The sequence below is a fragment of the Papilio xuthus genome, unplaced genomic scaffold (assembly GCF_000836235.2).
Source record: "Papilio xuthus unplaced genomic scaffold, Pxut_1.1 DF826945.1, whole genome shotgun sequence".
Lineage (NCBI taxonomy): Eukaryota > Metazoa > Arthropoda > Insecta > Lepidoptera > Papilionidae > Papilio > Papilio xuthus.
Window position 1 is genome coordinate 2,264,358 of NW_013531704.1, and position 24,012 is coordinate 2,288,369.

Below are 24,012 nucleotides of genomic sequence, written 5' to 3' on the forward strand. Positions count from 1 at the left end.
AAGCTCTGTAGCAGCATGAACATGAATCGGTGTTTTAATGATAGAAGAGCCGCTCGTTGCAGAACTTTCGCCATTACTCAAGCCTTAACATTTGAAGGCAGACGCGAGCTTGTAACAAGTACAAAAGATACAAGTGATTAACCTACATTCTACTAAAAGAAAATACAAAATGAAAACATGAAGCGACATGTTCTCGAGACAAATTGAACAGACCGACACGATAACATCGATTTCGTCATCACACTTCTCTATTTAGCGAAGCAAAGTATCAAGTTATAGTGTCGAAAATGTAAATAGAGCGCTCCACTTTACCGCGGCGGCGGTGGCGTGATGAACTTTCATTTTCCTCGACTTTTATACGATTCGAATACAATATTTTTAGATGGTAATATAACCAATGACGTCGGACTCGTAAATACGAGAAGTGATTGCGGTAAATGGGTATTTTTTTCAGTTGCCATGCAACTAGATATTCTGCAAGGAGACCGTTGAGGTTGCGTTGCGTGGCGATGGCGAGCGGGCGCGCCGGAGCCAGCGCGAAGGTGAAGGCGCGCCGCCAGTCGCTCGCGCGAGAGAGCGGCAAACGCACGACGCCTGCGCGGCACTGACGCCCGCCATCGCCCGACCTCCGCCGCGCGCGCAGCTACCGCCCGAGTGAACAGTGCACCGATCCCTGCACCGTTCCAAATTCAAAATCTAGTTTCCACATGTGACATCGTGCTACCGGCCAGTGTGAAAGAACATAAAAACTCCGTGCTCAGTGATTGTGTACGACTGTTGTTTTTTTTTTAGTTTTCTCGATAAGTCTCGAGTGAGTGGCGATTAAGAGAATTTTTCTCGTGATTTGACATACATATGACGTGTATAACGGTGTCGAGATCTGACGCTTGATCGCTTCGATATAATCGAATAAGTGTTTTGTGTATCTCTGGAGCGGTGCGCCGGAATTTTAACGGACTTGCCTAAGCGGAGGTAAGAGCGGATGTTTACAGTTACCTATGCTTTATTGTATAACTTGACTGTGGAGAAAGCAATCTTTACAAGTATGTCTTCATTGATATACCAGCAAATGAATGGTCAATATGCAGAATAGATTTGCTTTTTAATACTTGTCGAGAGAAATTTACAGTTTTTATGTTGCAACAAGTAATTGTTAAATAGCAAAGTGCTACATTGCACTTTATTTATAAAGCGTCAGTAACAATAATACTATTCATTTAAATTTTGAGAAGTAACAAACTGGTCTACGAATGAAAGACCGCAATAAATAATAAACAGATCCACTAAAAGCGCTTTTAAATCATTCATAATTCATATTAACTAGAGATGAATATTCAAGGAGAGTTGTTTTTTCTCGAGTCGCTCAGTTTATTTCAAGGGAAAACAGTTTAGGAGCGGCTCCGCGGCCAGAATAAACAATGCACCGGGTGAAAAGTACTGACTCATCTCGCATACGCTCGCGACCTGAGACTTTTGTACAGAATAAATTTACCTTTAAAATGAGCTTCGTATTTAGTAAACAGACAAGGATACTTTTGTGTTTATTCTTATTATAAAAAGGCCATTGGTAACCGTTTCAAGGCGAACTATTTCCTAACTTGTTTATTTGAAATGTAAGAGGTCATACTGACTAGCACTTGTAACTTAAAAAAACTCGTTGAAGTCTTTTGTAGTTGTAAATTAAATAATTTTAAATCTACATAAGATATTTAATAAATATTAATAATTATTACAATTAATAATATTTATTTAATCATTATTATATGCATGTAAATAACTGTGTAAGTTCTTTGAACCTTAATACAAACTTTATATTTACGATGTACTGAAATTCTAAATTAAAGAACTATTTAAAAGCCACTTAACAACTCTGAGTGAGGCATTTAAAGGTAATTATTGCAAGTTAAATTGTGCGCTACAAAAGCGCCAATCAATTTAATTAATGAATGGAATACGTTAAAAAGATTTGTAATTTGTTGACCATAATGACTGCAAACCAAAACCAGTGTCCGTTGAACTATTAACAGGCTTATAAAGGTAGATAATTATAGATGATGTACTTTTGCCTGGAAGGTTACACCTCTATCTTGGAGAGATCACACGGTTGCGTGTGTTGACGTTCTAAATAAGGAAATTTAAATAAGAAGTCCTGGACTACGTGTAGCAGAACACATAACTAACTGTAATTAAGTTAGCACTTGTGCATTTTACTAAGTTGGTTAAATTGATAACAGTAGTTACAGTTATTGCCGTAACTATTCTATAATACACGTATACAGAAGTGTGTTATAGAAATAAGCTGCAATATAAAAATAATTTGTACACGTTTAGATGGATGGATGGATAGATGGATGTTTATTTGAAGGTATCTCCGGAACGGATCTCGATTAAATTTGTTATGGATGTAGAACATAGTCTAGAAGGACACATAAACTACTAATTTTTTGTTTAATTAAGCGCGTACAGAGTCGCGGGCGACAGCTAGGGGTATAATAATTTTATTAGTAGTGATTTTTCTCATAAACGGAGTTATCTTATATCTTTTTATAATGTATAATTATCTATTTACTTGAGGAAATTGACGGGTAAGATAAATGTGACAGTCTCTCGAGTTCGCTGAGAACAGGTTGTTCAGCTGAATAATTTGCTCAATCATACATTGTCTAAAAAGATTGGACATTTTTTTTTTATTTTTTACTCTTCTTTCTAGCCAGTCAAATAAAAAAAAACCGAGAAATAAAAAATACGTAACATTATTGTGATTCCCTTCTAAAAAAAATTTGAACAATCTATTAAAATCTCTTTCTCTTTTCTTCTTTATTTCTATGTGACAATGACCTTGAAAAGGTTTTATAATGATAAAGTTCTTTAGTTGTATATCACAACAGATCTATCCTTGCTTTACCAGTGGACAATTAAATTAACACAAACGAAAAGCGTTAATAACTTGAACGTGTAAATAAGTCTTGTTTGCGCCCTCAATAAGGTACCGGAGATCAAACAGCGCCCGCTTACGGTCGATTTCTTTTTTTGGAATACTTTCCATCTTGTCTATTCTAGGACACATTGCTTATCACTTTGTTTATATTTCTTATCAACAAAGGGACGAAAAGGTGTCTTAAAGTTTATAGTACAAACACAGGGAGGTTGTTAAAGCTCCTGATAAGGCTTGTAACAATGCATGCTGTCATGTGGGTTAACCTTGCCCCTTGATGCTATCTTTGCTTTACTTTATAGCGTCTTATCTAAGTTTATGAGCTGAGACGATGTTACAAAGATGGTTAGGTTAGTTACGTTGGTAGTTTGCTTGGAATAAACAAAAGAAGCGATTCTTAGTATTCACTAAAAGATAAATCAAGAATATTTAAAAAAAAACATTATAATCAACTAGCTGTCGCCCGCAACAATGTTTGCGCTTAAATAGCAATCGATGTGTTCTTTTATATGTATGCCAAATTTCATCGAGATCTGTTCAGCCGTTCTGGATACACATTTAAACAAACATCCATCTATACATACGCATTTATATATTTTTGTTTTCATCGAAAAGTTTCATTATCTACTTTTGAATGCTATTCTAAGGCGCTGTAGTATGTAAAACGTATAGTAATGTATCGTAGAAGCTATTTATGGAGCGACATTTCAGCAAAGTGTAGACTTGATTAATTACAGTCAGTGCCAGCATAGGTTAGTCACGGATGGGGTTTAAGTTTTTAAGTTTTGCGCATTCTACTGGTGCAGTGGCAGAATGCCAAGACCTTGACTCGTTTATTGCACACCTTATGTTTCTGAACACTTTGAGTGGCGTAAGAAATATCGCTCGACTGCCAATTCGCAACAGATTACTCGTGTTGCAAATATCCATTTACTACTAGATAAAACTTCGCTATACAAATTTTGTCAAATTTAAATTATTATATTTTATCATTATTAAAGTAATATACTGTAGTTACAAATACAAAATAGAAGTTTGTAGTAGTGTTTACTTTTTTATATAAATTATTCGAAGAGGTTTTACTTGCTTTTTGGCAATTTAGACTGATTAAAAATTGTTGATAATTAAAACTCTTAAATTAGTTATAAGTATAACATAGTAACAGTAACATACCTTTGACATACAAACATTAAAATGCTTTGGTTTAGTTTACTTTTCATTTGACTTGTATGTAATATTAAACTTAACAACTATCTTTATTTACGTTTTAAACAACTCAACATATTATTTGCAATGATATTACTTATAATGATTCAGCAAAAACATCAAGTATTTGCGTCTTAATTAGTTACAACTATTACTGTATAGTCATCAAAATATAACGGTTACAATAAAACTAAGTGGTCAAATACCAAATGATTTTGTTCTCTGTTTTACATACTCTGCCTTCTTAACGGTGGCTAATTATTTTTTTCTTTTCGAGGTTTTTCAGCCCGTCATTTGTACATGACATCGTACGCAAGGAATTTAAAATAAAACTTAATAATTCTTCCAGACTATGCTTATTACAGTCAGATCCATGGTTCCTTTCTTAAGATACCTTCTAAAAAATATCCATCCATCCGTGCATACATCCAAACACACGTATTTATATTATTAGTAAGATTTGGCATTGTTAATAATACTATAAAGTACTGTATTCTTCTATAAAAGTGTTGTATTGTCGTTAATAAAGAAATAAAATCTTCATTAAAAATAATATATTTTCTCGATAAAACTTAATACTTGTTTAATATTTTAAATGTTCCTTTGGTAATTAAATTCGGAAAGGTCAAGAACATTAAGCACTCGTCTCTTGGCCTTTAAATCTTCGTCAGAATGCTCGAAATTATATGAATTGTTAAATTTATTCTTGTGTTAGTTAATTTAAATTCACTTCACATAAACGTGAGTTTAATTTATCACCTTAATAATATTTTATAGTTATTCGTCATCAGTCGTCGATTAGTGATTTGATGGACGTTTTCAACTTGTTAATATGTGTTGATTCTCTAATTACATATGCTATTGTGTATCTTATCATAATCATCAAATCAAAATCTTTTGATCACGAATCTATTAAGGAAAAAATAAATTCGTGCGTACACAAACAATATTAGAATAAATAACGTATAAAGTAACGTAGAGCGTTGGTGGCTCAGGGGTCAAGCACTTGACTTGCAATCTGCAGGTCCTGGGGTCGAATCCCGCCATGTACCAATGTGTTTTTCGATTTCCGATTTACATATGTACATTTATCCGACGTTCTTACGGTGAAGGAAAACATCGTGATGCAACCTGCACATATCTGAGAAGTAATTCAAAGATATGTGTGAAGTCAACCAACCCGCACTTGGCCAGCGTGGTTGACTATGGCCTAATCACCCTTAACTTAGGGTAGGCTCCGAGCCCCTTGGTGGGGACGTATAGCGAGCTGATGATGATGATGAATGTAACGTAAATTAACGTAACGTAACTTTAGTAAATAATAGATTAATTGAAAATGTCGTGCGTTAGTAAAAAACTAGTGCTAGACAGTCGCAGGTAGGGGACGTACTCTTTAGTGTTGATTTTCGAGTTACACCCCACTAACTATAAAGTCGCCACTACATTGTTTGAGAAATATTAATAGTAAAACTTAGAAATACAGACGAATTGATAACCTCCTTCTTTTTGAAGCGGCTAAAAATGAAGGGAATTATCGCACAAGCTTCATAACGAATAATACTAAATAATGATAGGGATAAAACTCCAATCTTAATTGTCTTTTGTTAAAGAGGATGACGATATGTTTACTTGTAGATATTTAGGGCAGTGAAAACACACGATAAATAACTCTTGCTTTATCTAATAAGGTATCTCGAAAGGAAAAGATAAAAAACGTGTCTTCACTTTTTTGGTATTAAAAACGTGATACTTTTTGTTTTATAGATCTTCGTACTGATCATCTGTATTAAAATCTCAATTGAACTTTCTATGCCATTTAATATTGTGTAAATAACAGATTGTTATTATAAAATTGTTTGTAAAAATTGAATGTTTGTATAATTATCAAACAAAAATAGCGTGTATTGTGTTCGTATTTATTATAAGCAATATTTCAATGCAATCAAACAAACATATTGATTTAATAAATTCATTGTTTATATGAACTTTTTTAAGGTCGTGGTTTCAAATCAATTAAACATGTCCTATAATGCTTTGATATGTTTTTGTTTATATATTTGTAACGATATACTTAAAAATTACTGAACTGTTTAAAAAAAAAACATCTATTATACCATTAAAATCTTACTTCTTTATAATATTACAATTGTATGTTTGTTAGAAGTTATCTTCGGAACAGTCCAAAGGATCTTGATGAAATTTACAGATGTGTAACATAGTCTGGAAGAACACAACGGCTACTTTTTAAGTTTTTTTTTGTTCGGATGGACGGAGTCGCGGGTATATACATTATTCCCGAGTTACAAAGGTTTCATTCTGTTATGAAATGTTAAAGAAATAAGTATCCATCCGTACTAAAAACTGGAAAGGGTCGCCAAACTTGTAACGTGACGTCTTTTGAATGACATCGTTTTCGCAACCGGTATAATTCGTCCGTTGATGAGTCAAAAAGTGGGGCGTTATTTGCGTATTGAATACAACAAAAGGTATTATTGTAGTCCATTATCCACACCCTACAGGTTTACCACGACATGTGTTTTGCGAAGGCAGGTGGCGGAAGTATACGCACGAATACGTAATGCTTCAAAGAAATGTTTTTTGATATTGATTTTTTTTTTAAAATTTTTACATAATTTTTTGAGACAGACGTATGCAAAAGGCAACAGTTGCTTGCAGTTTTATTGTGTTTTCTTCTTTTATTTTAAGTTTCATAAGGGGACATTGTTGCCTTAAAGTAAATAAAAAACCCGTAGGCTTTTATATAATATACAAATATTGACGTTATTTTTTTAATAAAAGAACTGTGTTGAAACTTTTAATAAAAAAGAAAAAGAATTGGTTAGTATACCTGTTTTAATTATAAATCCAAAACGTAATTTAATTCATACATTGCCCAGCAACTAGTAAGTGATATTACTATGATTTATAATTTAGTTTCCTAGAAATCGTTGTGTATTTCCGTAGTTGGTACCTATTTGTTTCATAGGACGTTGATATATCGAATACGATAGTAGATTTCCGATTGGGGTGTGATAGTGACACTGGGGCAGGATAAATCGTTCGCGAATACGGAATAGTAAAATCGATGAATCTAAAATCGAGTGTACGTAATCAAATGCATAAATACTTTTTCAAGAATTCTTTTAAGTATAATTTAAATTATTGGTTTATATTTTGTAAAACCTTATTAAGACGTAAAGATTTTTCTAAACTTTCCATCTACCATTTTTAGGGTTCCGTACATCGAATGGGAAAAAACGGAATCCTTATAGGATCACTTTGTTGTCCATCTGTCTGTCTGTCCTTTTTCTAAAAAAAAACGCGTGAGGGTATCAAGCTGGAATTTATTCCTGTTTTATTTGACTTTTCTCCAACGACTTTGAAAATGGATACAACCGATTAAGAACTATATTCAAACTTTTGATTAATATAAATAGACAAGTACTTTTTCTATTACATAGGTTAAACTAAACACACAAACCTACGCATTTATGTCATATCTTAAACAAAGTCGTGCTTATTTAGGTCTTTATTGAGGTCATTTATTTACAGATATACATATATCTTATTGCAAATGTCATTGGCGATGAGTTCTGCCCACTCGGTCAGCGCTCGCCCACGGCAAGGGCCAATAAGGTCGTAGTATATACGTTACATTTCACTCGTTTAGCATTGATTATAATTGTTTGGGTGTTTTTTTTTATTTTAAGTACATAGTATTTACGCTATTATGACATTAGGTACAAATACATAATGTAATCGCTTTCGTTGTATTGAAAAAAGATTGATAATAATATGTTCTGTGCAATGTTTCTAAGAACTATTACTTTCATCCAAATCATATTTTCAATACTGTTCTTAACGTTTCGTTCTGTTTTCGAAAATTATGCATATTATTTTGTAATATTATTGACGTGTTTTCAATAAAAGTAATGAAAACATAATAATATTCGAAAGTTGTTTCGTGAAACATTCAGGTTCATTAAGACAGCAATGAGCGATATATTAAAAAGTTGTCGCGTGCTCTGCAAATGCAATTTATTTTTTTTGCAATTGAAATAAAACTTTATAGCATTGCGATACTTTTAAAGTTTTTACCTCAATATTTGTTATTAAATCAGAATTTTGCTACCCTTGAAAAGGAAACGCGATATCTAGTCTCATTATAAGCTTCATGATATTTAAATTTATTCTCTTTTACTTCGCTAACATGAAAATAAAAACGTAAATTATTTCTCTGTCAAGTAAAAAAGTTAATTTTAACGACCGTCTATAAAGTCTCCATTTGTACATTAAAAGGGGGCGATAAATATAGAGAGCGATCTAAATGGACAGTTTCAAGGCTCTTGTGTGTGACGGACCTTACAAAGTCGTGAGCTACTAAAGTCGAAGTACGCAGAGGCGGCGCCGAGCCTTGGCCGAACACATTCACCGATGCTATTGGCTCATTTATTACGAACCAAATAAACAATTTTTTTATCACATCATAATGGAATAGGGCTTATTTCTTTGTTGATCCAACTTGTAGCATCCGAAATCAATATTCGATTACCGGATCGATCTCGGTATGAAAATAATATTTAAACGCCTTCTAAACAGTACAACCAATTGCTACCTTTGGATTGGTTAAATTTGAAGCAAATAAATTAAATATTTTAATTTAAACAGATAAGTAAAATGGTTACGATCAAGTATTGATTTGAGTAGTAAAACAACAAATCTTATATATAAAATTCTCGTGTCACAATTTTCGTTCCCATACTCCTCCGAAACGGCTTGACCGATTCTCATGAAATTTTGTGAGCATATTGAGTAGGTCTGAGAATCGCCCAACACCTATTTTTCATTCCCCTAAATGTTAAGGGTAGTCCACCCCTTATATTATTATTTTTTAGACAAACACGCGAACGGAGTCGCGGGCGACAGCTAGTAAGAATATAAATTTTCAAGTAAAAATGCATTTGAAATATGTATATTTCAGTAATAATTTATCCGGACGTTTAAAGGCACCTTAATAAATCTTTAGTTTTATTTTGTAAAAAGTATGCCGAATGGTTTTTTGAATTGACATTTAATTTTTTCATTTTTTTCTTTCGACTGGTGATTAAAGTGTGTCGACATTTGTTCATGTCATGAATATAGTACTTCTATTTACTAAAACATTATGTTTGAAAAGCGAATTCTATTGTAAGGTAAAGAATAATGTGGGGTGCATAAATTAAATTAATTACAAATAATGAATTTTAAAATGATATAACGAATAGCGGTTAACGATAATTATCTGCATTGTGTTTATAAAAATATGTGAATTACCTCGAAATTAATTCTATAAAAAAACTGTTGCGAAACGCTTTATAACTTACATAATAGCTAAGACATTTTCACACGCTATTAGCTTTGTGCTACAGATTAAAAAAAAACAAATGTCATGCATGGCTTAAAAGAGTAAATACGATTTGGTATTTACGATATGTTTTTGTGACACGCATGGTTTATTTTAAGATAAATAATGACAAAAATAAAATACATTTATCCTTCTATAAATGAATCAGGTCGTCAAATATCAAAGGTTTAAAGTATATAAAGCCTTCTTCCTTTATTATTTCACAACATCTAACAATTTAAAGTTTATAATTGAAATATTTTTCGATCAAAACAATTGGTGACTCTCAAATAGTGGAATTAAGTTATAAGAAAACATTTTAATATTATGTTAAATACTCATCTAACGAATATATAACGTAACTTTCTTAAAACTCTCACTTATTCTAATATGTATTGTGATTTGTCTTATGATCTGCGACTTTCAGTATTCTAATTACAAACGTTAACATTGTTATGAAGTAAATTAAAAACTTAAATCTTTATATATATAATTCTTCTGTGAGTGTGTATGACACTGAACTTCTCTCAAACGACTGGACTGATTTTGATGAAATTTTTTGTGTGTATTCAAGGGGATCTGGGAATGGTTTAGATTCACAATTTTCATCAAATATTAACTTCATATTAATTTATTCAAATTAATGACGTGTAGACAGGAAAACGTCCGCTACTATATGTGTATTTATTTACTTGAATTTCTTCATATATTTGGATCGAAAACCTTCGAATAAGTTAAGTTTTTTTTTATCTATTTAATACGTAATATACAGTAAAATAAATTGCACCATGTCGTATTGCTGCAAGAAAGGCGGATCAACGAGGTAACGACAGTAAATTACAAAGACTGATTTCAATTCGAGCCTACTTTTTATTCGCAAAAAATCACTGTGTCGTAATAAAAATCAATTACTGTCGTTCGAATGGCAGAATTTATTTAGTTGTTTACATCAAAACCCACTTGCGGTCAGTTTTATCGGGGCCATATTACCTTATTAATTCGATAGAATTGCATCTTATTTCAACGTGACTAAGAGGATGATGCAACTCCGATTTATATATTTTATCGCACCTTTATGTTTGCAAGTAAGTATACAGAGAAACAATTGTTGGATAAGACAATGGTAAAATCAGTTGGGCAGCCGTATCGTTCGGGTTTCGAAAGTGACCGTAATTTGTATGGAAATTGTGGAGTGCCTTACGTGATGTCCTAAAGACCTTGTTACATGTTTTGACTTTTGCGTGCATTTCTATGGTTTGTTATGAAATTACATAGAGTGGTTTAAAATACCATTAAAATGACGTCAAAGTCGAAATTTTTATTATTATTTAATAACTTTCAAATATGACAATTGTAATAATTTACTGAAGGATTTTAATTCGTGCTTTTAAGAACTTATCTTTCATATTTTTCTTAGAAAAACTATCAGCATTATTTTCTCCCGTAGAAATATCTGTTCAAAAGTATCCAATCTTTTTTTTATAAAATGAAAGATATCACAGGATGTTGTATTATTGTTTCAGGAATGGAAACCGATGAATAAAAAGAATTAAATATAATATAACAAATGTCATTTGATCTGACATGACGTATCGTCGTATTCGTGTCAAGGGCTTCTTGTTTAAGCGGTGGGTCACAATTAAAATTGGTGTTACACAGAAACACGCTCAAAACGATGTCACGCGCTCTCTTGTGGTCATTATACTTCAATATCGTCATTAATATTACGATTCCAATTTACTACGCATCAGTAGCTTGAACACTATTAACACGTTAAATGCCACTATGATTTTTTCGAATGAAAATGAACTCGTCAGGCAAGTCGGTGGTATTGAAGGTGTTAATTAATAAACAAGACATACTGCCTTATTATCAACACATTATTTACTTCATCATCAGCTGACTGTACATCCCGGACGAGGGGCTCGGAGCCTACCCTATGGTGACTAGGTCATAGTCAACCACGTTGACTTCACAGATATCTTTGAATTTCTTCACAGATATGTGCTGGTTACATTACGATGTTTTCCTTTATTGTAAGAACTAATCATGTAAATAGAAGAGCAATATGTTGGTGATGTGCCAAATACGATAAAATTTATCAACGTATCTTTTTAATTTACATAACGGATAAATTGTTTTTAATTGAATTCAACCTTGTTGTACCATATCTATTTAACAGTTGAAAGCATCAAACGGCCTGGTACATTCGGATTAAAAAACCGATTCAAAACATTAAAAACGTTAAATCGGCTTTAGCGTGCGTGCGTCTAACGAAGCGTGTAATTGTACTCGTACTGCAAAAAGTATTTTAGTGTGTTGCCTGTTCGCTCCGTGCCATATCATCTGAATGCGCACCACTTGTACACTTTAGTATTTTGTACCGAATCGAGAATAATATCTTTTCAAAATATTCAATGTTTTAGGACAAATTCACCCAAACAAAAATCAACTTTTCATCTGCTTTGCAGATATATTCTATCTAATGTGCGATGTCTCTACCTACCTATACAAGATTTCTATTTGTCATACAAAATATTAAAAATATATAGGATTATTTCCCGTTTGCAAATTGTTGTTTAAATTAAGTAAATGTTTTTGATCTTATTAGATACTAGCTGTTGCCTGCGACTCCGTCCTTAAGGAATTAAAAGAAATAAGTGAAAAAATATTAGTAGCCTATATTTTCTTTCAAGCTATGCTACAAATTTGCCATTTAAGCGAGATCTATGTAGACGTTCTGAAGATACCTTCTAACAAATATCTATCTAAATATTCGCATTTATAATATTAGTAAGATTCATCATCATCAGCTCCCTATACGTCCCCACCGAGGGGCTCGGAGCCTACCCTAAGTTAAGGGTGATTAGGCCATAGTCAACCACGCTGGCCAAGTGCGGGTTGGTTGACTTCACACATATCTTTGAATTTCTTCTCAGATATGTGCAGGTTGCATCACGATGTTTTCCTTCACCGTAAGAACGTCGGGTGAATGTACATATGTAAATCGGAAATCGAAAAACACATTGGTACATGGCGGGATTCGAACCCAGGACCTGCAGATTGCAAGTCAAGTGCTTGACCACTGAGCCACCGACGCTTAGAAAGATTACATGGTACAATTTAAAACTGTACTAATCAACATTTCTGACAAGTAAAATGTAATGAAACGATATCATTTCTTTACATAGCTTTTGGTGTGTTGTTTACACACAGGTTGCTTTATAAAATTCTGTAGACGGCTTATTAGATACGATCGTAGGAAGCGGATGCGGCAAACACAAAGGGACTCAAAACATACAGACAATATCTTTTAATTTTTTTTCTGGTTAAAAATTTATACCTTGTTCAACTCTCACGGCCAAATTGCTCTTGGTGTAAACATCTTACTTTAAATCGCTAAATTAACGAAACAAGTTAATCGTATAACCGGTTAATTGTTATAACGGTTGTTATTGAAAACAGTTTAGTTATATATTTTCATAAAAGCTAAAAGCGCATGTTAACGCGATAACACCGCGCGACAGTAATCCGCGAGTTTTTTGCCTATACGAGTTTGTTGCGCAACGCGGTGAAATTTCGAAAGCAATATGCGTAAATAATTGGCTTTCTATATGCGATTTATTCAATACCACTTTTCTATCGTGTGATTTTAAAACCCATTATTCTTGCTTTTTTGGGTTTGTATCAAACTTTTTAAGCTATTTAAATACAAACTCTAATAGCAAACATTTGTGATTTGTTGGTCAACAACTCTTTACAGCTTATACTTTTGGTCCAAAGTAGTATCGAACTTCGAGTTTATAAAGAAAAAAAAATTGTCTTCAATTGATTTGAAAATTAATATTTATGCAAATGTAAATGTTGTGTTAGTTGAGATAATGAATATGAAAAGCCGTTGTTAACAATTTAGAACTTTTTAATTATGAAGCAAGTACTTTTATACCATACTAATATTATAATATCTAGTTGGATATAATAAAATGAATTAGCTCCCGAACATAGAGTTACATCACATCAGCATGATATTTCCTAGGCGCGACAAATCGTAAATTGATTGTAACTGTTGATAATGCGTTGCGGAATCGATTAATTTTGATACTTGACTATTTGTACCGTGCAAACGTGAATTTAAGATCGGAAACTTGTGAACAAGTTTTGATACTATTAAGGAAATTATACTTAAAAAAAACCGTCAATTTATTAATGGTAAGGGTAAAAATAGTGTTTTTTTTATTTTAATTAAAAAAAAGATTAGTAGATTATGGAAATAATTAACTAACGTTCTTTTTAACCTATAACTAACCTATATAGTCTTTTATCTATCTATGCTAAACATCATATTCTTTGTATCATAAAAATGTATAATATTATTTTAGCGACGAGAAAATATACGTCTTTTGGAGTAATTCGCATTAAGTTCCTTGTGCAAATTTATATTATTCTCTTGAAGATATCACAAATATGGAGTTTGTCTACGCAAAGTATACAATGACGTCTTTCAGCGACTGGCTTAAAAGGTCAATTGCGTACAGTCGACGTCATAAGTGTAGGCGGTTAACAGATGGTAAACGTAAAAAAAAATATAAAAAAATAAGCAATATTTCAAATTATTATATTTTTTTATTTCATATACATTTAAACGTATTTTTTTTAAAGAAGTAGAAACGACAAGTTGGACTGATAGACCATGGATGTTAGTTCAAATTGACTAGAAACAAGAACACAAGTACCCAAATAATAGTCACAGGGTTGAATATGCTATATGCATTAAATCCCTTGACGTTATTGCTTTGTTTTAGTAGGTTCTTGAAGGCATGTGCATGTGGAATTTAGTCGCATACCTTCTGTGGCCCTGGTAACTTTAGTGTGAAGACAGATGTACCGTGCACACGCAAGCGTACAATAAGATTTGAATACTCATATTGGATTGCCTTTGTAACATATTTTCACACATCAGTGCACTCGTGAGTTTGTGCATTCTCGAGTCCGTGTATGCTTGAGTCTGCGCATGCTTGAGCATGCGTCTTACTCGGCGTTGCGTTCCGTCTATGCTCTGAGGCATCTCGCGCTGGAGCATTTTTCGCTTTACGACTCTATTTGCTTCCGTATACGCTTTGACACGACACATTCCTTACGTCGTACGGTAAACGTAGACACATTTCTTTTCAGTATTGAATTAAACGGCTATTAAGACGTATTTGGTTTTATTTTATTAACTACTATCTTCGTAATTAAATACATAAAGTAAGGGTTAAAATAAATTGGACTAAATATCGTCTTAGAATAATCAACTTAAAGAAAAGTGAAGCAACGTTATTCTTCTTAATATAGAGATTTATCAATGCCGAATTAAAAGCAATCTTTAATGTATTCTTAACTTAGCTTAATTGTCGAAATTATGGAATAAAATAAACGATGCACAGTCGGAGAATTAGGCTATTTAGGGGACGATGGGGACAAATATGAAGAACTGATCGCCAACCTTCGCTAGTCGGAGAGGCACCTCAAGAAGAAGAAGAAGGGGACGATGGATAAACTTTCATTTAAATTGAGTGTAAACACGTGAGTAAAATTGCGTATTGTATAGCACATTTATTGTAGTAAACTGGTCCATTGTACTGACTTGACTCTTACAATACAGCATCCTAAAACGTCGTAACAACATAGCAATTACAAGCGAAAATCAACCTTAAGACTAAAGGAATAGAAGTGGTTGTTCAATTTTAGAATTTATAAAAGTAAATGCTAATCGGTTTATTCTGTCTGTAGGTTCGAACCAAATGAACTGTCACTTATTTAACTAAGTTTAAAAGACAGGTTAAGTTTCTAATGTCAGGTACTATTCTTTTTTTAAATAATTTATTTGCTATTGTTAAAACTTGTTTCAAGTTCAGGAAGTTGTTTTGTTCAATTATACGTCTGTTGGCGTTAAAAATCTATAAACAGAAGTAACAGTATTTCCTGCTTGAATTAATTTTGCTTCGATTTTGAATAATAAAACGAATCATTTATCGCTTTTTTATTCGATATTATTGTTTCTTTTTTAGATTTCTCTGTAATTAGATCACGATAAATTTGTAAATGACGAGTTGATAGAGGTTTTATTATTAGAAAATCTAACCTACATATTTATAATAGCTATACATTTTGAATAGTATAAATCTTTATATATATAATTCTTCTGTGAGTGTGTATGTCACTGAACTTCTCTCAAACGACTGGACCGATTTTAATGAAATTTTTGTGTGTGTTCAAGGGGATCTGGGAATGGTTTAGATTCACAATTTTGTCCGCTGGACAATGTTTTTTTAATTGATTTTTAATTTATTAGTAGTTGTTGATTTTGGAATGTTTTACATTGGATCCCACAGACGGCGCTACCATCGCAGTGTCAAATTTTAAATAATATTCAAATTAAAGACGTGTAGACAGGACAACGTCTGTCGGGTCCGCTAGTAATTATGATATGATTTTTAATACACACCTTTTGGTACTACCATCAACGTAATTCTTTATTTAAAAATTTCATCGCACAAATGCCATTGACACTCATCTCTAAACGTTTCGATGCGTAAACATTAACCCACACATATGTATAAATAGGTGTAAAACGTATTTATACACACATAAGCAAGTCTTCTCTATATGGCATATGTGAAAACGTTGCGTGCGATGCGAGATTTCTTTTAGCATTCAAGGAGAGATACTGAACAGCCCATGATGTCGTAAATCCATTCATATGTCTTTTGGATACGGCCTCGCGATTTTATGTTTTGTTATTTTATGAATAAAACAATTTTACTATGTTATCTTGTTTCTGATATAATGTTGAATAAGCTACTGTTTTCGGCTAGAAAACTTTTTTTTTTAAATCAGTTACATTTGTAAGCAAATATTATAAAATAAACTTACTTGCGGGCGGCACAGGACCGGGCATTGTGGCAATCGATGGGGGAGGCCTACGTCCAGCAGTGGACAAGTTTAGACTGAGTATGATGATGATGATGAAACTAAAATGATGTACCGAACATTACTACTACGAGAATAGTACTGCCGCGTGCGGGATGCCTAATTTTCGTCAACGTTCCTTTTTCTTATAAGAAATGATGGGAAGGGAAAGTGGTTGTGACGAATGGAGGGACGCATAGGAAGGGAAAATATCTTCTTTCTGCGCGTCCTCTCCTTCGTTGATGAAAGGTTGGTAACGTATCTGTAATTGCGGATGTCTGTAGCCAGCGGTCGCTTCGCTCTTTGGCGTATTCTGGTGGCCGCGGCCATATGGCGGTCTTATGACATATGTTTAAATATTAATAAAACATTAACAATTCAAACAAATAAACTTTAGGTCTAATTTTATTTAAAATTACATATAAACCATCCCAAAGCTCTCGTGGTTATAATTAAAAATAACACAGAAAGAATAACGTAACCTGTTATATGTTTTACGTAGAGACATTTATTCGCACAATAATATTACAAGCTTAATTAGCTCATAATGGCGTGCACGCGGTATGGGAACGACGTGCATTATCACTGCTTATAGACAATATTGCACAGCAATAATGCTCCATGACACAATTACAGTATTGTACAGTCGGCTGCATAAATATGTAAACATTTATAATACTTTAGGAACATATATATATGCCTTCTGTTTAAAAAATAGGTATTTATGCACTAATTTGTCAATAACTTTTTAAACAATTGGAAGAATACGGACAGATACGAGCATATATATTTCTGAAACCGAAGCGTAGTAAACGTACATATATTTATGCAGCTGACTGTACTTCAAACACACAATACAATGTTAACAAGTTAGAAAGGTAATGGCGTCAGTATTTTTATTTTAATATCATAAATAGAAATAAAAAAGAAAAATTTAATCGATTGTTTGTCGATGTTTTTATTTTGTGTTATGTAAATTTATGAATGTAATAGTTTGGATAGATTGATGCTTGTTAAAATGTATCTCCCAAACGGCTAAACGGATCTCACTGAAATTTGTCATAGATGTAGAACATAGACTGGAAGAACACATGGCAAATAATAAAGATTTTATTTTAATTTCACGAGGATTCGGGAGTGACACCTAGTGTAAAATAAATAATTACTATTTCTGTTAATTTCTTTTTAATGAGTATTTTGATATTTTACATGGAAAAGTCGTGTATGCTCGTTTATTGTTAGAAGGAGAATAGTTATTTAAAATTGAAGCAAGCCTTCGACTATTGCTCATCGTTGTGCAGACTCGTTTTTACCCTTATCGAGTAATTGCTCGATAGCATCAACATGTATTTATAGGTAATTGAAAATGCTCAACTATATGTTATGAAGGATCATTACCTATATTTACAAACGCAAGTGTTGTGTAATGAATCTTGTATTTTATTAACATCGGTGTTCAATAAAACTTTATTCAATTAACTTAAGTTAAACTGTTCATTTAAAAAAAAATAGCCTATGTGTTCTTCCAGACTATAATCTACATCTATGCCAAATTTCAGCGAGATCCTTACAGTCTTTCTCGAGATAACTTCAGATAAACATCCACTCATCCATACATTCGCATTTATAATATTAGTCAGTTTCTAACTGCCACTTCGTCTTGAAAAGTTACTACTAAGGTAATATATTAGTAGGACTATTAGTACGACAAGGACTGCTTAAGTCTTTCTGAGTTCGGAGAATAGATTTCCGTACATCAAGTCTATCAAATATGGAAATTCTATTATTTCTATCAATCCTTTACTTCTTTTAAAAACTACTATAATGTGAATTTCTTTTGTTTTGCGTTTTACTTTCAACAAAATCTTGCTTGTAGTTTTTTACTTATTGCGCGGTTGAAGTTTCTAAACATCATTACTACTCAATTTCCCATAAATTTATGTTATAATGTACTGACGTTGCTTTAACCTATAGCTTCTCATTTATTAGTCATATTAACTTGAGATGTACTAACATCATTAGTTTACGTAACACTTCTTACTTGACTACATCTACCGCAAAACATGAAAATGTTGCACTTTGTTGGCTATTGTGAAAGGTTACTTTTAGTAATAGAAAGAGTTTCTTAGGCTTTTTTGTTTATTTTTAATACAATATACCTTTAATGTGAAAGTGGAATTGTAATTTTACTAATTAACAGATTTTGAATGAACTGTAGGTACTGTTAGGAAGAAAATCCGACACTGCGCCGATGTATCGGCACAACATTAGCGTTATTAAAATGTCAAAGTTTATGTCCCTTCACTAATCAATCTGGGACTTGACTGGGTAACGAAAGCGCGCGATTTTCGCCATAAGATTCTAACTTTTTCTAAAAGTTAAAAGGTTTTAGCCCTGTTGGTGGTGTGATTTATAAACGCTAAGAACTCTAACTTATTGGTTTTATAACTATCTTAATATCACAAAAAACGCTAGCTTATTAGCGTATCTTGTAATAATTAGTACTCAATTTAGTTATAAATATTCAAAATGTAATTAATTAAAGTGATAGTAATTTAATTGCGAAATTAATTTCCAAGTTAAAATGTCTAGCTACATTAGCGCTCCGCGTAACTTCCTCGGACGGAATAAAAGAGAAACTATTATAAAAACTTATCGAGGTCCGCTCGCGTCGGAATCTAGACTTTGACGACGTTCCATTCAGTTGTGACAGTGGTTCCGTTATTTCCTTTTATAATCTATACTTCTTCGATCTATGCTTCAACATCATGTTCACGACCGAAGCTTCAAAATACTATATTGTCCGACAAGGATATTATCTCAGTTTTTTCAAATTGACAAGGCGCCTCCAAGCAATTGATTTGCAACTTACAACATGCGTTCTCGAAGTAATTCCATACTATTTAAATTTATACACCCAAATGCGTTAGTCAATCAACCTGGATAGATGGATGGATGTTTGGTTGACCTCCAGAACGATTTAAATGATCTCGACAACATGTGGAATAAATAGAACATATTTTGGAAGAACACATAGGCTACTAATTAAGATTTTTTAATTCAGCAGGGACGGAGTCGCGGGCGACAACTAGTCTTTCATATTACACATATCGTGTAGATTACAGCTAACTATGACAACAAAGGGCAGGCTTAATGCGTGAACCATTATGTATCAATTAACTCCCGCTATTGTGATACATTATTAAGGACGGCGTAGAAGCATAATACATAATTATAAATATAATGTATGGCGAAACAGTATACAATTACACTGAACAAAACAATGATCTATTTAGGATGAGCATTTTGATGGTTCGAATACATATTTAAAAAATAAATGTCATCTAAAATAATGTTTAATTACAAAGGAATCCAATCTTAAAACACCAACAGAAAGTGTTTAAGCGTGAAAAGAAATTACATTAACCAAACGTTTTAACGATTCAATGAAGCAAAGCTGCATATTGAACAAAATTATATTTGTTTTATGTTCAAAGGAAAATAGATCTAACTGCACTAATTTTAAGAGTCACTACGTATGTAAAATATCTTTGTATTCGCAATGCAGACGACAGATGTTTTCGAAATGCCACTCGAAGTGGAAAATTGTTAGATTTCGTATCGGGGTCAGTGTCCGGTGACGTTGAATCGAGATTGCTCTTTGAATCAGTATCGATAGACAAAAGACCGTAACCAGTGGTCGAGCTTAACTAGACCAAATGTTTGTGGGACACGAAATGTTTACGAATAAAATTCTATTTAAGAATAGGATTTTACGTATTTAATAACAGACCTATATTTATCTAGGATGTTTAATTATCAAGATAACCTAATTATTTGTTTACTAACTGTTGACCGCGACTCTGTCTGTCTTCTATCACACTCTGCGGGGTTAGACAAAGTGCATTCGCTTCGAAACGATTCCATAGCGAACTTCAAAATTGTACGGAACTGACTCGCGAAAGTCACGTGACAATCACGTGACTTATCGAAAATTATTGTTAGTTTCATATATTTTTGAAGTTCTTTATGGAATCGCATCGTCTGCATTTTGTCTAACCCCCTAATATGATAAACGAAACATAGGCTTATTAATTAAAATGCATATATCTCATGACGTAGGTTGTTTTGAATTAGTTCGTGAGACCATACAATTGTCTATCAAACAATGTGACGCAACGCTTTGTTCCATAAGTCAAGGACCTCGCCTTGTGTTTTAATCGACCATTTCCAGTTTCTCGAAACGTGTATGGAATTATTCCCTTCCTTCGATCTTATCTACAGTTATTAAGATTTCAAAACAAAGTAATCCGTGGTCACGAATAACGTTAGTGATATTTAGTGCGGCTGTAACGAATTAGAGAATTAAAAAGTAACCTTTACAAAATGAACTAGAAAAATACTATAATTTATTATATTTTAATGCAAAATATAATCTTACTAAATAACTAACCACAACAAATAAATGAATTAATTAATACTATATTAAATAATCTAAACCAAACTAATTAATAATAAAAATTGTCCCCAAATCGCTGCGCTCGCACATTTATTTTAATTTATTTTGAAAAAAGAATATAATGTAAAAATACAATAAGCTATGCTGAAACTATGTTTCTTTTACGGAAGACGTAAAGACTGTTGATTTATTTTTTAAATCCTATAATGACTATTAAATCTATATGTTCTAAATGTAGATTATATTTAAAAACAACTTTTAACTTTTTAATAATCAAAGTCCAAGGTAGTAAAATAAGCAAGGTTATTCCGCGGCCCCAGTTCGCAACATGAGACAGATCTCACAGATAACCTAGACTACCAGTTTTAAGATCCGGCTGTGGTTTAAGTGTCAATGTCTTGAATTGTTTGTTATTTGTTGAACATATCATTCAGTTATGGACGTATGTATTAATAAGTATAAATAGTACAAAGCTCGTTTGACTGTCCTTATAAAAAACCTAGGGACGAATACCAATTGAAAGCCATTAACATCTTACTTCTTACTAATAATATAAATGCGAATTGAATGGATGGATTAATGTGTGTTAAAAGGTATCTCCAGATTGGGTGCATGGATCTTGCTGAAATTAAGCATACATGTAGAACTTAGCCTGGAAGAACATATAGGCTACTAATTATGTTTTTGTTTTAATCCCCGCGGACGGAGTCGTGGGTGACATCTAGTTTTTATATATTAAAGAGTTAAATATCATTGAGCAATTTAGAATGAAATGATGTCATATTTGCGAATACCATTGTCCTCTTGAGTTACATATCTTACTTTATGAGTATTAAAATTTTAGTTAAATTGACTTTTTCGTATACATTTTTTTACCAAAATTACAATTGCAAGAAAGCCGTTTTAATGCAGGAATAGATCTCACATTCCACAACCGCATGGCTTTCGCGCAACTTCCTGCCACACAACCACACACAGCTTCTACGACTTGTCTCTGTTGGTATTTGCCTTACCACCTATTGGTTAGAAAATACCTCTGACTTTGTATCCAAGAAAATGAATATTTCTCTTTATTTAACAACACAGTTGCATTTCGTTTTGTACATATATAGTGCCATCCAAACTTTATATCGGTTCGTATTACAAACACAATTTTACCCACCCGGCATTCATTTATAGGAGTAGTACGTACAAGGCGCGATAATGTTGGAATCATTTCATACTTATTATTGTTTTTTTTGTCATAAGGCTAACACCTGAATTCGCCGTAAAAGCAAAGCGACCGCTGCCATAGATATCCGTAATTTAAGTTAAAATCTAGTAAATTTTACTACACTATGTTAAGTTTTTAGAGAAAATAAATTCAAGAGATATGTTAGTAGATATGTAAAGTTTATTTTTCGAGAAAAAATGGTAAAATTTCGAACGAGTTCTTTTTAAAATGTAAAGTCTAGCCTTCTCTGGTAACGACCTCTCGGCGTCACGCCTCACTAATTCCTGTAATAAGATCGGTCCCGATACACGCCGCTCGCTAGAAATCTAGATTTACACCCGCACTAGCGCTAGGGTTGTCAAATTTTTTATTTACGATTAAGGTTTCCATGATCTTAGCGTAAAAATAAAGTTATAAATAGTTCTTAAAATCATCGCACAGGGTTGACAAAACGAAAATAAAATGAGACTATAAGAAAAATTATATCAAATTTTTGTTATTTCCAGATTCACTGTGTGCTGTTAAATCAGAAAAGTCTATGTAAACCTTATTATTTTACTCACATACTAATAATACTTGAAATATCGAAATAAATTTACATAAGCAAAATCTTTTACATTTAAGTAAGCTTGTGAGCAAGTTAGAAAAATAACATGTTTGATTTATAATGTCAGTAAAACAAATTTGGTTAACAAACATAACCGAGATTCATCGGCAAATTAACTGTATTTACATAGTCTCAAAGCGCAGCAACTTCTGTTTATGTACATCCCTCGTTACATTTCTTACTTAATATAGTAAAGATCTAAAAGTTTATCCGTAATTAGTAAATAATATATGTAAAATATATAGCAACTCATAAAAAATACTCTAGCCCTTTATATTTACAAAAATAATATAATATTATAAATGTTATGATGTTTGTTAGAAAGTATATCTCCGGCACGGCTCAATGGATCTTAATGAAATTTGGCAAGAACACATAAGCTATTAAATTTTATTTTTAATTCCCCACGGACGACGTTGCGGGCGATAGCTATAAATTTAACTAAGTATTCATACAACCGCTTGTCTCTTTAAATTTTTCATCTTGTATTATTTCTATTCATATTTTTACCATAGATCATCCGCTCACTATACGTCCCCACTGAGGGGCTCGGAGCCTACCCTAATTTAGGGTGACTGGCCATAGACAACAACATTGGTCAAGTGCGGGTTGGATGACTTCACACTTAAATTTGAATCTCTTCTCAAATATTTGCAGGTTGCATAACGTCTGATAAATGTACGTTTGTAAATCGTAAAACATATTTTACCATGAATCCAAAGAAATATAAGTGTAAACAATTTAAGATTACGGTTTCATAATATAATGACAAAACAAGTTGACATTCAGTTGTAAATGTACTCGTCTAATTAGTGAAATAATCGTGTGCCTCGTAAGCCTGAGGTTACTCAACCTAAGCCTTTATCTCGTCGTTTCCGTGTCGTCAATCAACACAAGATGCTCATTTGTCGTGAGAAAAAGGAAGCCATCTTGACTTTCACCCGCCATTAACGGTTCTATGTTTACTTTTTCGCGTTCGCGTTATTTGTTTGACAATTGTTTCTTGTTAGAATTTTTTTTTAAGTGTCACTTCATCACTTTCTGTTGTGCGACACTGTAAAGATTTTAGTTAATTCAATAGAGAAGTACTAAAGGTTTCTTTATATTGTTCTTATTTATATGTTGTTTGTTCTTATTTATATTGTTGGTAAACTCGTGTACGAAATTTCAATGTAAACATGTGTTAAAAAATTAGTTTTGATATGTATTTACAACTTTAAATATTTAAAAAATGCCAACAAAAATAATATAGTAATAT

General features: G+C 32.6%; 1 protein-coding gene across 2 annotated transcripts in view; it reads left to right on the forward strand.

Annotated features, from left to right (window-relative positions):
- The first annotated feature begins 543 nt into the window (after positions 1-543).
- Positions 544-24,012, forward strand: part of RhoGEF64C (Rho guanine nucleotide exchange factor at 64C) — a 100,266-nt gene continuing 76,797 nt past the window's right edge. For both annotated transcript variants that reach the window (XM_013316830.1, XM_013316832.1), the window contains exon 1: positions 544-972. The gene's annotated coding sequence lies outside the window, so the exon portion shown is untranslated. The remainder of the gene's footprint in view (positions 973-24,012) is intronic.